Source organism: Mandrillus leucophaeus, unplaced genomic scaffold (genome assembly GCF_000951045.1).
Source record: "Mandrillus leucophaeus isolate KB7577 unplaced genomic scaffold, Mleu.le_1.0 Scaffold384, whole genome shotgun sequence".
Taxonomy (NCBI): Eukaryota; Metazoa; Chordata; class Mammalia; order Primates; family Cercopithecidae; genus Mandrillus; species Mandrillus leucophaeus.
In genome coordinates, this window is record NW_012104076.1 from 939,451 (window position 1) to 949,602 (window position 10,152).

The window sequence follows — 10,152 nt, forward strand, 5'->3', positions numbered from 1 at the left end:
GCGGGGGCGGGGTCGCAGATACTGCCAGAAAGGGTGTGCGGGCAACGCGGGTCACTTTGGGTGACAGCCAGGGCACCAGGAGGCACCGCGTTTCATTCATGCAGTGACTGTTAAGCTTGCTGTGTGTCCGGGGGCCGCGGTTTGCTGCGGGGACCCTGCCCAGGGTTGCTGTTTAGCGCTCTGTAGGGGGTTGGACCAGGAAAGTAGCGCCTCTGCATATTCTGCCCAGCTCCTCTTGGCGCATTTCCTGGGGAAACTGATTAAGCCAACCCACGTTTCATTCATTCGCCCAGCCAGATAGATTGGGAACCGATTACATACCAGACATTGTGCAGGGCGCTGCGGATTTGGGGTCAACCCGCCTGTCCCTGCTCAGTGTAGAGTCTCCGACCTGGGGAGGAGGAGCACAAGCGAATATGCATTCTACTGTGACTTTTTTGTTTGGGATTATAACGCTGGTGTGTAGAAAGTGCCGTGGAAACACTGAAGGAGGATTTAACAAGTCCCAGGTGGTGTTAAAGAAGACTTTTAAGACAACTCTTTGAAAATGGGTTTTGAAGGCAGAGAAGTAAGAGTCTGAGATGTAAAAGTGTAGGAGATGTTTGAGCATAGCGGAGCGTTCGGCTTGGTCGGAGCCAGGGAAATGAGAAAGCAAGAGGGACCTCATCATAAAAACACTATGTGAGGGGAAGGGGAAAAAGTATGTGCATTATCTCATACTTTACTACGATTTCGGAAGTTATGTAACCACTACAGTAGCAATAAGGGGAATCAGGAGAGAACTGCCATTGTGGTAACTAAAGTTTTAGAAAACTTAGTCTGGCAATGTTATAAATCGGACACAGTGAGACATTCTTGGAGGGCTTAATGAACTAGTAAAGGGCCATGTGTATAGGCATTCCTCATATTGGGTCATGCATTCTAGGAATACCAGGGTAAAGGAGAAATGCAGCCTCTGAAGGGGACAGCTCTCCTAAATTCTAGTTGTTAGGGATATGGAGATGCTGAACTAGTGTGTGAGTTAAGGCAGAGCTGAAAAACTTCTCTCTGAAGGTTTAGTGAAGAGCTACTTTGGTGACCTGAGGTGCTTAACTAGAAATACAATACCACAAATGAAGGCAAGTCTATAGAGACTATAACCATAATGGCTAGCATTTGCATATTATGTGCCAGGACTGTTCTGTGTATTTTTACATATAATAACTTATTCCTTGTAATAATCCTATGATAGAGATACTGTATGCCCTTTTTGCAGATGAGAAAACAAGGCACAGAGAGTTTAAGTAACTTGCCTAAGGTTGGAAATCAGCTGGAAATACGTAGGGTCAGGAGTCGACCCAGGCAACCTAACCTTTAAGCAAAACTGCCTTTTAGCAAGGCAGATTAAGCCTTTTCTGACATCTTCAGTTGGAGCCAGTCTTTGAAAGTCTGACCAAAGACAGTTATAAAAACGGAAGATAGGATAGCTCAGGACTTCATATGTTCCTACTGTTCTATATTTGCAGTTGGAGAAGCAACATAATGAAGTGGTTGAGAATCTGCTGTGGTGCCAGGAGAGTTACTGCAATTACTAAAGACAATTTGGAGAACGGAAGTTTTGTGTGCCAATTTTCAGTGTGAAAAAACAGTTGGATGTAAAGAAAAGTAAATTCTGTGAAGCTGATGTCTCCAATGACCTTCGAAAAGAAGTAGAAAATCATTATAAGCTCTCTTTACCTGAAGATTTCTTTCACTTCTGGAAGTTCTGTGAAGAACTTGATTCTGAAAAACCAGCTGGTGAGTTGCTCCAGAATCATTCTTGTATAAATGGAAAAAGTAATGTAATAGGAAAATGGGATGGGTGTGGTGGCTCACACTCTGTAATCCCAGTTGAGGCAGGAGGATTGCCTGAGACCAGAAGTTTGAGACCAACCTGGTCAACACAGCAATACCTCTTCTCTACAAAAAAAATAAAAATAAATAAAATAAAATAAAAAACTAGGCATGGTTGCATGTGCCTATAGTCCTAGCTACTTGGGAGACTGAGGTGGGGGGATCCTTCATTGAGCCTAGTAGTTCGAAGTTGCAATGAGCTATGATCACACCAGCCTCAGTGACAGAGCAAGACCCTGTCTCTAAAAAATATAATTGGCCAGGCATGGTGGCTCACACCTGTAATCCCAACACTTTAGGAGGCTAAGGCAGGCAGATCACTTGAAGTCAGGAGTTCGAGACCAGCCTGGGCAACACGGTGAAACCCTGTCTCTACTAAACATACAAAATTTAGCTGGGTGTGGTGGCGCATGCCTGTAGTCCCAGCTACTCGGGAGGGTGAGGCACAATCATCACTTGAACCTGGGAGGTGAAGGCTGCAGTGAGCCGAGATTGTGCCACTGCACTCCAGACCAGGCAACAGAGCTAGACCCTGTCTCAAAAAATATATATATATATAAAATAATTTTTTTAAAAAACCTAACCAAGAATATTAACAGCTCATAGAAAAGGAATATTTTCCAAGATGTTTCTAGTAAGAGAAAATATAGTAAGAAATATAGATTAATGCTATAATAATGCCACTGTCACCTATTTTATTGGCAAAGGTAAATAATTTCATCACGTTCTGGGGGAATGTGAAGGAAAGTAAGCACTTTCATATGTTGCAGGACTTTGAATATGATTTAACAGTTCTGCTTCCAAGAACTTGTCTTATGGATTAGATAAACTAAGAATTATGTTTGAGGATATTTAAACAAAAAAATGGGAAATGGCTTAAATGCCTACCAATAATACATATATTCAGTAGATCTTAATTGTTTTAAAAGAATGAGGCAGATTTTTAGGAAATAATAAACTATCATGCCTGAAATATGTTAAGTGAAAAAGAACAGTGTATAGAGTATGCTACCATTAGTACTTTTTTAAAGGGGGAGGGGGAGTATACACATATCCCTATATACTTTTCTATGTGCTTACTTTGTCTCTGAAAGGAGAAAGAAACTCTTAATGGGCTATGATCATTACTTTGCACTATATACCTTTTGCACTGTTTTAATTTTTTAACTAGTAAGCACTGTCGTACATTATTGGTGGAAATGTATATTTATACATATTCTGAATTTTGCCAATAGATCAGAACTTGTGTAGCAGTTTCTTTGAAAAGTCATGTCTGTGTACAAACATTGGCAAAGATGTTCACGGAAACATTTTTAGAACAGAAAAAAGAAATAGTAAATGTCCATCAGTAAAAGAATAGATGGTTACCTCTTTATAATGCAGTATCATGCCCTATTAAAAATCATGTAAAATAACATTGAATAGCATGCAAAATATTCGGAAAATTTAAGTGGGTCAGGATGGAGGACAAAAGCAGATTACAAAACAATCCATCTCAGTTTGTTACATATTTGTATCTGTTCATGGGCGTGGAGAGTATGGAAATTTGTTACTGTATACTAGACTATTAACTGTGTTATCTTTGACTAATGAGATGGATGGTTTTAGTTTTCTTGTTGCTTTAAAAATTAGTATATGCTCTCCTAAGCTCCACTTGGGCTGAACAATTTTTCCTGTCCAATTATCTCCATGCTTCTATTCACGTTATTACCTCTTACAGGAATTTTTTTGCTTTCTTCATCCTTGCCTCCTTATAAAGGGTCCTGCCTGGTGTTCTCCCCTCCCTCTTATAAGCAGCAAGGACCCATTTGAAGTTATACATTGTACATTGCACAGACTTCATGTCTTTGTGGTTTAGTAGTACTGACTGTGATCTGTGAATAGAGAAGGGAGATGGAATCATCTAGGGTTAGGGTTGGCCAAATAGATTGTCAAAGAGTCAAGGGAATCTGGTGTGCTAGCTGAGGCAGAGGAAAGAGGGATAAGAAATGTTTTTTACTTTTTTTTTTTTTTTTGAGACAAAGCCTCGCCCTGTCACCCAGGCTGGAGTGCAATGGCATGATCTCATTTCACTGCAACTTCTGCCTCCTGGGTTAAAATGAATCTTGTACCTCAGCCTCCCAAGTAGCTGGGATTACAGGCATAAGCCACCACACTTGGCTAATTTTTGTATTTTTAGTAGAGATGGGGTTTTGCCATGTTGACCAGGCTGGTCTGAAACTCCTGACCTCAGGTGATCAGCCTGCCTCACGCTCCCAAAGTGCTGGGATTACAGGTATGAGCCACCGTGCCTGGCCTGTTTTTCACTATTCTTAATCCACACTTTTTTGCTATCTTTCTCTCCCTTAATCTGTGTGTACTACAAGTAGTTGAGGCTAATTGCAGTGTGGTAATGGGCCTGTAGGAATACAAACCAGTCTTGCTTTGGCTAAAATAAGAAACAACAGGATTGTTTGAGATGTTAAGTTAATACAGTGGTAAATTTCAGAGGAAATCCTAAATGTAAATGCCACTTTTCTGTTACTCTGACTTCTTTTCCATTGAATGTTTGTAACTGACATCTTCACACATAACTCAAGATTTTCTTTTACTTTAGAAACTTTTTTAAGACAATTGCTTAGAAATAGTTTACTCACTAAAAGCACTATTTCCTATCTGTCTGCAGAAAGTATTGTCTAAATTTATTTGCTTTATAGATCCACTTTCTGTAAGCCTTTGACTTCAGTTAGTTCGTCCTTATGATATCCTTGCTGGAAAACATAAAATGAAGAAAAAATCAACAGGCCCGAGTTTTAACCTTCATTGGAGGTTTTACTATGATCCTCCTGAGTTCCAAACCATTATTATTGGAGATAAACTCAGTACCACATTGGGTATTTCAGGTAAAGGATCTTTTCTTTGCCTCTAAAATATAGCTGCTGTCCTGCTAATGAGGATAAATAGTTATTCATTAGCCTCACCCAAGGTGAAAGGCACATTTTCCCCTATTGGTGGATATATGAGCCATCTGTTGTTCTTGCTGTTACCATTTTAACCTTCCCTAGGATGGGTAAACTCTTTAGGTTTAATCTCACTGGTTCTTCCTTTCCTTGTAAACTTTTTTTTCTCTTTTGGGTTCAGAAGAACTCTTTTGGCCCAAGATAATTTAGAGCAGCTGTTGTGACTTGTGCTTAATAAGCTATGTGCTTCCTGGTGCCAGAGTGGCAACTAGGAACTAAGAGTGATCTCTGGAGTCACACTGGTCCTCTTGTTTATTATCTGTGTGATCCTGTATCATTAGTGACTGTGACTTTCTGTGACTCAGTTTCCTGTCTTGTAACAATAGGGATAATTGTACATATGTGATAGGAATATTATGAGAATTAAATGAATGCATACAAGATACCTAGAAGGTTAAGAAATAGAGAAACTCCACTTGTCTGCTTGTACCAGTAGAGATGCTATCCTTTAAAGTGAAGATTAAATGTAAGGTAATAGAAGAAATGTGTCCAGGAAGAAGTACTGTAGTACAGTAGAATGCACATGGTGCTAGGAATTGAATTATACTGTAGCCAAGTATTTATCATATAAATGATACATCTGATTTTAAACACTTGTTAAGAGTTCATTACTTGTGTATAATTCAAACAGAAAGGTTTAATGTAGTCAAGATTTATCATAGATGTTCCTAAGAAACTTGGAGCTCAAAACGATAAATTTGTTTCAATTTTTAAAAATGCCCTTATAAAAGAGGCCTTTAAAAAGAGGGAAAAAAATAGGGGTAAATTGTCTGTAGACCTAAAATCCCACTGATAATATAAATTATGGGCAGCTAAATTTTTAATGTCTTTTGCTTAAACAGGGATTCTCCTGATGAACTTCTTGTATATGTTGGTATAAATGAAGCAAAGAAAAATTGTATAATTGTTCCAAATGGAGATAATGTATTTGCAACAGTCAAGTAAGAATATTTTATCTCAAATTCTCTGATGTTTATGTAAGTTTACAATTTTTATACTATATTAGTCCATTACAAAGCGGGTTTGCAGGGCTGGGCACAGTGACTCACACCTGTAATTCCAGCACTTTGGGAGACCAAGGTGGGCGCATTGCTAAGGTCTGGACTTCGAGCCCAGCCTGGCCAACATGGAGAAACCCCATCTCTACTAAAAATAAAAAATTAACCAGGGGCATGGTGGCACACGCCTGTAATCCCAGCTACTCAGGAGGCTGAGGTAGGAGAATCGCTTGAACACAGGAGGTGGAGGTTGCAGTGAGCCAAGATTGTGCCACTGCACTCCAGCCTGAGCGACAGAGTGAGACTCCATCTCCAAAAAACAAAACAAAGCAGGTTTGAGGCAAGCCTATAACTGTAGATCTCTAAAGATAATTTCCATGACTTTTGAAGGAAGTCTTATCTATACTGTTATTTTGTCACTCTTCACCAAAAAATACACGTTTTATGTAACTATTTTGCTTAATACTCGACCTCAGATGTTCCATGGCAAAATCAAAAGATTTTTTAGACATCTACTTTTAAACACTTGTTAAGAGTTCATTACTTGTGTATAGTTCAAACAGAAAGGTTTAGAAGTAAAAAGAGATGCTCATAAAATCCTTGGAATGGCTGAGGGGACAGGCTGAGCTTCCAGGAATGACAGTTGTGTGGCTCACAGTGGATTTTATGTCTCTGCCACCACCACCATCAGGAAGCTGGGAAATCAAGAACCGCTGCCACAATGGGTGGCTCTAGGACCATATTATCTTGGGTATAACCTGTACCAGGTAAATGGATGCCTTACCCGTTGCCTCTCAGCCCCCATAGAGCTAAGCACCAGGTGCTGGGATCTCAGCTACAGCTGCTGCAGAACTATCAGATGCCTCTACAGCTGTGCTCACTGATGGAGACCGTGGAAGCACAGCCTCCACCTGTTATCTCTTCTGCCTCTGAGACTTCAAACTATTGCAGCTGTTTGAAAGAAGCTAGGTCCCGTGTGGAGCCTGGGCTGAAGAGTAGTATGGGAAATGCAGCAAACTTTCATGAGGAAGGGATTGGAATAGAGCTGAGTGATCCAGTCTATGCTATGTCAGCCACAGACGTGACTTGAAACAATTTCATTGTCAGCAGCTGTGTAGTTTGCATTGTAATGAAGAAAGCAAACTTTATCACTTCAAATACAAGTAGATTGTTTCATTTGATCTCTTTTAGTACTATCTCTTTAAAGGGCTTTTGTTCCCTGTGATTTGATAATATAAATTTGCAGTAAAGCAAATTCAAACTAAATCAACCTAATACAACCACTAGACTGTGCTACATACATACTGGTGTATCTACGGGGCAACTACATTGTAGATGTCCAAAAATGTTCTTTGTTTTCTAATACCTCTCAGTTTCCTATAAAACCTGGCTTGGTATTTGTAATTGATAAGTTCTGTTAAACTCTTTGGATTTACTGTTCAATTTAAATTGGTGCCATCTTTATTAGAAACTGTTGCTTACTGTCTGTCTCTTGCACTAGCATGTAAGCTCCATGAGGGCAGAGGCTTTGTGTTGTGCACAGTATCTGCCCCATAGTACATGCTCCATAAATATTCATTCTACAATACTTTGGCACCTAAAAACACCTAATTTTTTCAGGCTGGCCAACATAGTGAGACTATCTTTAAAAAAAAAAAAAAACCTAACTTTTCATTTGTATTACTAGTCATGTTTGTCTTAATAGAAATCTTTTTTAAAAAGAAAGGTAATAGTGGTCGTCTAACATAACCCTAGACTCTTCTGGTATCTTTTTTAAAGCTAATTCGAGAACCCAAAGAAAAAAAAATACATGGGTAATAATATTTATAATTTAGGTGGAGATCAGCAAGTGACTACTTGAGGAACTGCCTTCAATAATTTGTCTCCAACACAGGAGTAAAAAAATTACTTGAGATATAACTATTTTAGTACATTTCAAGTATAACGGTTTTAGTTTTTTGGGTACCACCTCCTTAAATCAGCTAATCAGAACACTTAATTTCTTTATATATTTTAAAATCTATTTTTATGGCAGATGGAGTAAGGTCTTTCAAGGCAGACCTTTGATCAACAAATTTTTATGCCCAGAGAAAGAATTGTCTCTGCAAGATTTAATAGTAACTAAAGAAATGAAAATTAAGCCAGCAAAGATTTTTAAAGGTTAAAGAATAGTACTAACCAATGATGATTAGGGTATAAGAACCCTTACTGATGTGTTAATTGGTAAAACCTTTGTAGAAAGCAGTTTGGAAAATGTTTAAACCACCGTATTCTAAGATTTCTTGACAGATGACATTGCCAGGCACCCTATGAAGTACACATTTATACCCTTAAGTTAGCAATTCCACTTACAGATATTCATCAAAGGGATTTTGGACAGGTACAGAAATATGTGTGTTTATTACAGATTGTTTATCAAATGAAAAACTGGCAACAACATATCCAGCAATAGAGACGATTAGGTAAATATTAACTATCCATATACTATCATACCTTGGTATTGATTTGTTGAATTTGTTATGAAGTGAGCAAATAACAACAGTGTAGAATGATTCCATTTCATACTGTCTAATGCATACGGAAATAAACATATTCAGTTTTTAAATATCTTTGAACAACAAAGTTAGGAATGACTTTTTTTTTCCTTCTGCCTTATTTTGTTTCCTAAAATAACTAGGGTAAATAGTTTTGACCTTGGGTCAGGGACTTTTAGGGTCAAAACTATTTGTGATAACAAAATATTATTTTTTCACCAATGGCACAAAGGTAATGGTAGATAATACTGTTGTCTCCTTGGCAGGAATCAAGATAGTGCCACAAGAGTAGCAGCAATCATTGCATTATTCACAGCAGTAACATGCAAATGTATTTAAGAATGTTTGTGATGGAGCCAGACATGGTAGCTACTCGGAATGTTGAGGTGGGAGCATTGCTTGAGCCCAGGAGTTCAAGTTTATCCTGAGTAACATAGCAAGACCCTGTCCCTGGAAAAAAACATCAGTGATGGAGTATACATGTGTTAGCTGTCTACCATTGAGTATATCTCTTCAACATTCTGTGATGAAATAGGAAATACATAGACAGCATTTCTCATACTGAAGTACTGTGGTTTGTCTAAGGGGAAAAAAAAGCACTTGTATGATTGAGTTTTGAGATGAACTTTTTCCCACTTTTAGAAAGAGTGACTCACTGACAAAGTCTGGTTATTCGAGTCTAGATACTGGCAGAAATATTTTCAAATGAACCAAAGAAAACAACTATTTTTTGCCAGTGATAAAATTCAAGGTTTCGAACAAAAATAAATTGAGAAACTTGTAATACCAGCGTGAGCTTGATAGCTTTTTTTCCTAATGTTATGTAATGGAGTGAATTTGATATATAAGTTTCAACATTTACATCTGTAATTTAGTGAACCACTATTTCCAAAGGGCCATTGCATGATGCCATATAACATGCATGGGTACAAATTCTTTTGCATTCAAGGAATTCTAATGGATTTAAAGTAACAGCACAAACTGTTCATGTTCATGGTTATGGCTTCAGTTGCACATTGCACCTTATCTTTAAGCATCACACAGCAAAGTGTTAGAGTAGGTTTAGGCAGAGACAAAAACTTAGAGATAGTTCATAATAATGTCATACGTATGGGAAGGCAGCTACCAAGCACCTTCAATAGTGGCGGAGGTAAAAGAGGATATTTTATGTGGGCTTTGATGGATGCCTAAGAACTTACTAGAAAGAATGGGAAGAAGGATGTTTTAAGTAAGGCAGCAGTATGTGTGTGAAAGTGTGGAAATACATGGCACAGGGTACTTGAATGGATATATGCCATGCCACAGTGTTGAGGAAGACTGTAAAGATTGATTCACATAGGACTGACATCAAATTTGCATTTTATGATTGATATAAACATATCCTCTAGACATACAGCTGGTAATAATTGAAGGTAAGATTTAGTGTAACTGTGTGCTGTAATCAGAAGTCAGATTTTGGTGGCTTGGGTTTCTGTGACAGTTTATTTTTATTATTATACTTTAAGTTCTAGGGCACATGTACAGAATGTGCAGGTTTGATACATAAGTATACATGTGCCATGCTGGTTTGCTGCACCCATCAACTCATCATTTACATTAGGTATTTCTCCTGATGCTATCCCTCCCCCAGCCCCCCACTGCCCGAGAGGCCCCAGTGTGTGATGTTCTCTGCCCTGTGTCCAAGTGATCTCATTGTTCAATTCCCACCTATGAGTGAGAACATGCAGTGTTTGGTTTTCTGTCCTTGCA

The 10,152-nt window shown here is 38.5% G+C and overlaps 1 pseudogene; it reads left to right on the top strand.

Annotated features, from left to right (window-relative positions):
* Positions 1-598: 598 nt before the first annotated feature.
* The window catches only part of LOC105547312, a 16,049-nt pseudogene continuing 6,495 nt past the window's right edge, over positions 599-10,152 (top strand).